The sequence below is a fragment of the Gavialis gangeticus genome, unplaced genomic scaffold (assembly GCF_001723915.1).
Source record: "Gavialis gangeticus isolate Ggan-Ray unplaced genomic scaffold, GavGan_comp1, whole genome shotgun sequence".
NCBI classification, from domain to species: Eukaryota; Metazoa; Chordata; order Crocodylia; family Gavialidae; genus Gavialis; species Gavialis gangeticus.
In genome coordinates this window covers 143,658,004-143,664,498 of record NW_017728992.1, presented here as the reverse complement: position 1 = coordinate 143,664,498, position 6,495 = coordinate 143,658,004, and the positions used below count along the sequence as shown (strand labels likewise).

Below are 6,495 nucleotides of genomic sequence, written 5' to 3'. Positions count from 1 at the left end.
CAAATTGGTGGCTTATGTTCATCTTGTTGTCAGTCATGACCCAAAGTCTCTTTTGGCCTCGTTGCTAGCGAGCATAGCACTGCAGAGCCTATTAGCATGCTGTGGGTTTTTTTTTTTCCCAAGGTGAAGTACCTTACATCTGTCGGTATTGAATATCATCAAGTTTGTATCTGCCCACTTTTTAAGCCTATCCAGGTCAACCTGGATCACCTTCCCATCCTCAGATGTGGACGCTCTACCCCCAAGTTTGGTGTCATCAGCAAACTTGGCCAGTCCACTTCTAACACCAGAATCCACATTGTTGATAAAGATGTTAAAGAGAACAGGTCCAAGGATGGAGCCTTGGGGGACACCAGTGGTCACAGAGTGTCATGATGATTCACTTCTGTTGACCACCACTTTCTGAGTCTGGCCTTGGAGCCAATTCCCCAGCCATCGGATTGTGATGCAGCCGAGGCCACAGTTAGCTAATTTTTCCAAGAGGAGACTGTGGGACACCAGCTCAAAGTTTTTTTTAAAGTTCAGATATATGACATCAGTCTGCCCCCTTGTCCAGGTGATATGTCACCTGGTTATAGAAGGAGATGAGATTAATCAAGCAAGACCCACCCACAACAAACCCGCGCTGGCTGGACCCATGTCCCTCAGGATGTTGCCATCAGCCAGGTTGTCAAGAATGGACTCTAATGATTTTTCCTAGAATCTTACCAGGGATTGAGATCAAGCTGATTGGCCTGTAGTTCCCTGGGTCTACTTTCCTCCCTTTCTTGAAGATTGGCCTTCTTCCAATCTTTAGGTACCTCACTTAAGTGCCAGGAGTTTTTGAAAATCTTTGCCAGTGGTTGGGTTATGACTCCTGCCAGCTCCTTAAGTGCTCTGGGGTGCAATCTGTCAGGACCCGCTGACTTGAAGGTGTCCAGCTTCTCAAGGTATTCCTTTACAAAGGTGTTCATTCATGAAGCTCCTCCTCCCCTTTACATCCAACTCTCGCCACTCCCAAGATGATCAGCATCTAACTGTAGGTCTTCAGTAACCTACACCCCCAACAGACTAGTTTTATCGATTACTGAATTAAAGTCTGAACTTAGTCTATTCACTGGCAACTGCAGGTTAGCCTTTCATCACTTCATCAAATTATCCAAATTTCATCAGAAAAGGAAAAAGAAAAAAAATAAGTCCAACAGAATCAAACCTTCTTTCAAAAAAATAATTCAGGCAGTCAGTTACTATCAATTCCTCTCTGGTTTCCATGTTCTGATTCAATCAGTGGTATTTTAATGCCAGAAGCCATTAATTAGTTCCAATTTTTCCCCAGGCTCTTGGGTGCAAATCCAATCAGCCATTCTACAGTGCCTGGAGTATTCAATTAGAATCAATTTCTACCCTGCCGAATCCCCTTGCTGGCCATGTAGATTTACATGAGGAGTAAACCCCTCTTTATCTTCCTGAGGCCCTCCCTGTATAATAGGAGAGAAAAAACAGAGTAACGTTAAAGGGGCAGTGTCCCCCAATAAACTCACAGTCCCTCTTGTGATGGTTGCCTTCACTCCCTTACTTCACCAGCTCTTCCCCCACTCTCACCACTGCCTGGTGTCCTGTCAAGGTGTGTTCTGGGCTCCTCTGGTGGTCCTCTGACAACACTGCCAGTGGGCTCACCTACCCTTGCTGCGGTTGGTCGCTGGACACTACCGGCTGAGGAAACCTCCAGTGACTCACTGCTCCATTGGCTGTGGCTTTCCCCCGGCTGCCCCTCACTGGGGCTGGAAATGTGTCTCTCTAAGCTCCATCCACCAATCTGGAGGGAGCATGTACTATGGAATCAAGTCGGGCCCCTTCTAGCTCCTGCTGGGCTCCCTTCTGCACCCGCAGTAAGTATTCCCTTTGCAGGTACCTCGGGTCTTTTTCCCAGCCTCGATCTCTTTCTCTCACAGCCTGTTTCTACAAAGAAATGGTAAAAATATTAACAGTGATGCAAAGAATTAAGAAATGTTTAATACATATTTCAGCTCTGCATTTGAAAAGAAAAAAGAAGTAGGATGATGTAAAAGATTACATAATTTCTGACACCTCAGCAGCAGAGAAAGATGTTAGACAATATCAGTAGGGATAAACATCCAGGGGTCCACTGATGTTAACTTTTAGTAGATCTTGGAATACCAGGGAAATTCCAGAAGACTGGAAAAATGCTAATAAGTCCATACTGAAAGGACAAACAGAATGACCTAGATAATTATCATTAACCTGACATAAATTTCAGACAAAAGTATTAAAATGCTGTTATGCAATTCAGCTAATAAATAATTATGGGATGTGACTATAATTAATGTTGTTCATCTTGATTTCATAAAAGATAGGTCATGCCAGGCAAACCTATTTCACTCTTTCATAAGATTACAAATTTAGTTGAGGTAATATACTTGGACTTTTGTAAAGCATCTGATAATTCTACATACTTTCTGATTACAATATTAACATTGCAACAACATCAACAAAGTATATTAATTTTTTACAGAGTAAAGAATTAGATAACTGATAGATTTAATGAAGTAATCATCACTAAGAACTTAATCATCATATGGGGATGTTTCCAGTGTGGTTCTGCAAAGAACCAGACTTAACCTGACACTTTTCAATACTTTCATGATATTAAAACAACATCAGTGCCGGTAAGATTAGCTCCTAACCCAAGTACTGACAGGGTGCATCTACATGAAACACTACTAAGCAGTGGTTACTATGCATTCACTTAGTGCTTGTATAAGCAAGTACTAAATAAATGTGCAGCAACCAAAGTTACTGTGCAGTAGTGTAATACTATTGCACAGTAGTATCTCACATGGTTTTTGTCAGATGACACTACTGCGCAGTAGTATCAGGTTAGTGCAGAAACTGTGCGTCATGTAAATGTGCCCACAGAGTGGTAAATAAGGATGATGAGGACATGGCAGTCACAGAGAAAATACTGGACCAAAAGGAAATCTGGGCCAGTTCAACTACAGGTGAATAGCATGTTAGACATCTCAGAACAAAGAATTCGAATGAGAAAACATACCCTGGAAAGCAACACTCTGAAAAGGATTAAGTCATAGGGTTACCATATTTCCAGTAGCAAAAAAGAGGACACCTGTGGGTGAGATGAGGGGCGGGGGGAGGAGAGGGGGCATGGGTATACGATGGGGGAGGCAGTGATATGCCCATGCCCTCCATCTGCCCCTCACTCCCAAGCCCCCCAATACTGCCAGAGCCCTGCGCTCTAGACCCACAGCCCCCTGCCCCCGCCAGCTCTGCCAGTGCCCCTCACTCCCGACCCCCAGACCCCTGACCCCACAGCCCTGCAGTGCCCCTCACTCCCAACCCACAGCCTACTTCCCTCCCTAGCCTTGCCCACACTCTCAACCCACAGGTCCCTGCCCCCCAGCCTTGCCAGTGCCCCGCACATGACCCCTGACAGTCTACTGTTCCCAGCCCCAGGCAGCCAGCCTGGGAAAGCAAAAACCGGGACATTTGCTTGCATTTTAAAAACCCACCCTGACACGAGGACAAGGGGCCAAAAAAGAGGACATGTCCGGGAAAACCCGGATATGTGGTAACCCTAATTAAGGATCACAGGATGCCTGTAAATGTACAAACAAAGCTGGCACAGACAAGCAGCTGCCTAAGAAGCAGCAGGATCTGCTTGGAGCAGAACCCCGGGGCACAGAGTCACCCTCATGACCCAACAGGTCGCTCCCAGCTTCCGTCCTGGGGAGCTAGCAAGCACCAAGAGATGTAACATGTTTATAGTTCATCGTCAACAGATGGGTAATTTCTGAGCAACCCCCTGCAAGATGGGAAAGGGGATTAGGAAGTAGTAATAATGCTGACCGGGCCAGCTCTGGCCATGCCCCCTGCCGTGTAAGTGGCCAGTGGGGTGGAAAGCTGAGTAGACCCTGGCTGGGGTCCCCATACCAGTGGGAGAGGGGGAAGATGGGGGATTTAATTTCCCCCCTTCCCCAACTTTGCCTGAAGCCTTTATCCAGGCTGGCTCTGGCTACACTCCATGCCATGCAAGTGGCCAGTGGGGTGGAATGTCAGACATACCCTGGCTGGGGTTCCCATCCTGGTGGGACAGAGGGGAAACAGGGGAGTTTAATCCCCCTCCCTTCCCCCTTTCACCTGAGGTACTGCCGGGGCTGCTGTCTGGCCATGCTCCCCCTCCCCGCAAGGAGCTGCTCCCCCTTTCCTCCTCCAGGCACACCCCATCTGGAATCCCAGCAAGCCAGAGTGGGGGTCTACACCCCTCTCTAATCGTACACAGCAGCTTGTCAGGGCATGGCCATGCCCCTACCCCCACGTCAGCTTCCTTCCAGCAGCCTTGAGGCAGCTGCTGAAGGGAAAGGAGGGCTCCCTGTAGCACCCCCCCAGCTTCTAGTCTAAGTCACTGCATGCATGTGTCTGTATTTCTGGAATCAAAAGTGGATTTCTATTTACTTGCAAATTTGTTCAATCTATGGAGGTTAAACTAGCCTGCAAGGATTGATTCAATTCGGGCTTGGGCTTTTTAAATGTCTGTACTTAGCCATGGAGTACATGGTACTGGGATCAATGGGGTTCCCCCCAGCAGTAGTGGACTCCTCTGCCACTCTACAAACTACAGTTGCCAAAATACCCTGAGATCTGTGACACACATTATCTGTGCCAACTGCTTTCTGCAGCCAGAAAGTGCAGGCAGAGCAAAGCAGCAGCAACAGGCAGGAGGCAGGCAACAGGAAGGCAGGCTGCCCAGAGGTGAGACACACCTTTCCCCTTCTCTCTGGCACCCTTCCCCTTAGACAGTGCCTAGGGACAAGCTCCACATGCCCACTCCACATTGTGCTACTGCCTCAAATAGAACTTCACCAGACCTTATTTTCAACCTACATGTCTCCTCATTTTCACCATTTCAGACATTCTGTGAAATCTGTTGTTTTGCCAAGGTGCAAAAGGAGAAATCAAAGAAAAAGCAGTCACTTCTAAATGGAGTTAAACCAGTTTCACCACCACTGAAACCTTTGGAAAACCCTAATATTATTTTTAGGAGTTAGACTGAACACCAACAGCTGGATTTTCATAGATATTTAAGATCCTGAAATATGCAAAGCAGCATCTAAACCACCAAAGCAAGTTAAGCCTCTAACTCACTTCTGTTTAAATGAGAGTTAGAGGCTTAACCATCATATGCACTTTTGAAACTCTTACTAAGAACGTATTTGCATTTTCAAGCACCTACATACAGTGTTCCCTCTAAGTTGTGCGATGTGCACGGGCATGCAAGTGCGCTCATGCCACACTGCCAGGTGCGCCTGCATGGCTGCACACGCAATGCAGCTTAGAGGGAACACTGCCTACATACGTTGGACAATCTGGGCCTTAGTAAACAATCAGCCTTTTTTAGGATATCAAGTGGGATAGAGTTCCTGCTTCTCTTCTGCATTTTATGTGCACCTAACAAAGAAATGTTATCTTAACTTCAATATACTTGCAATAGAAAACCATTTGCTTTGATTCTTTTTAGAATGTAGCGAGAATTACTCATTTTTCTCTAAAATGTTGAATCTGTTATTGTTCTGCTCTGCAGAAGTAAAGCAACTACTCCAAATGAAGCAAGTTTCTAAGACATTAAAAAAAACTTTTAACATGACTTTAGTTTTAGCTGCCAGCACAAAGCCATATCAGAATTTTTTCTGCATGAATGAATTTTATATAACCATAGGCTAAGAAGAATGACTAATAAAATAGGCCTACTCTTCTCGTTTTATTCTGAACTTTATTTGTAACTGGCATATTCTCAAAATAAATTCAACCTTTAGATAACATGTATTATAAATGACCTGTGCTAATCAGCACTTTTGGCAGAACAATGCATAAAGGCTTCTATAAGTATTGCTGACATTTCTGGGTAAATATGACTAATTCAGGCTCCTGTTAATGAAATAAAAAAGAAAAGTGTTGCTTGTGAACTGTTACTACCAATTAAACAGCAGAATAAGGAGGCATTTAATACAAACAGGGTGCATCTACACATAAGCAATTACTGCACAGTAACCAAAATTACTGAATAGTATCTACACATGCACACCCATACTGTTCAGTAAATATGGTGACTTATGCTGATCTAAGTGTAAATTTGATACCCGCATCATGCAGGTATCAAATTTACGCCCAATTAGTTACTTCTCAGTAACACAACACATGCATATGCCTTATTGCACAGTAACACTGCGTATGTGGACTGACTTGGAAATAACTTCAGTCCCAAATCAGTCCACACACAGCATTAATGTGCTTTACTGCTTGCATGTGTAAATGCTGGCCTATTCCCAGTTACTGTGCAGTAATTTACTGCACAGTAAATTTAAACTGACATATAGTTTCATAGTTTCATAGTTTCTAGGGTCGGAAGGGACCTGAGAAGATCATCTAGTCTGACCCCCTGCCATGGCAGGAAAGAGTACTGGGGTCAAACGACCCCAGCAA

At 45.0% G+C, this 6,495-nt stretch overlaps 1 long non-coding RNA gene across 1 annotated transcript in view; it reads right to left on the bottom strand.

Annotated features, from left to right (window-relative positions):
• The window catches only part of LOC109304991, a 130,954-nt gene that overhangs the window by 84,720 nt on the left and 39,739 nt on the right, over positions 1 to 6,495 (bottom strand). The window lies entirely within an intron of this gene.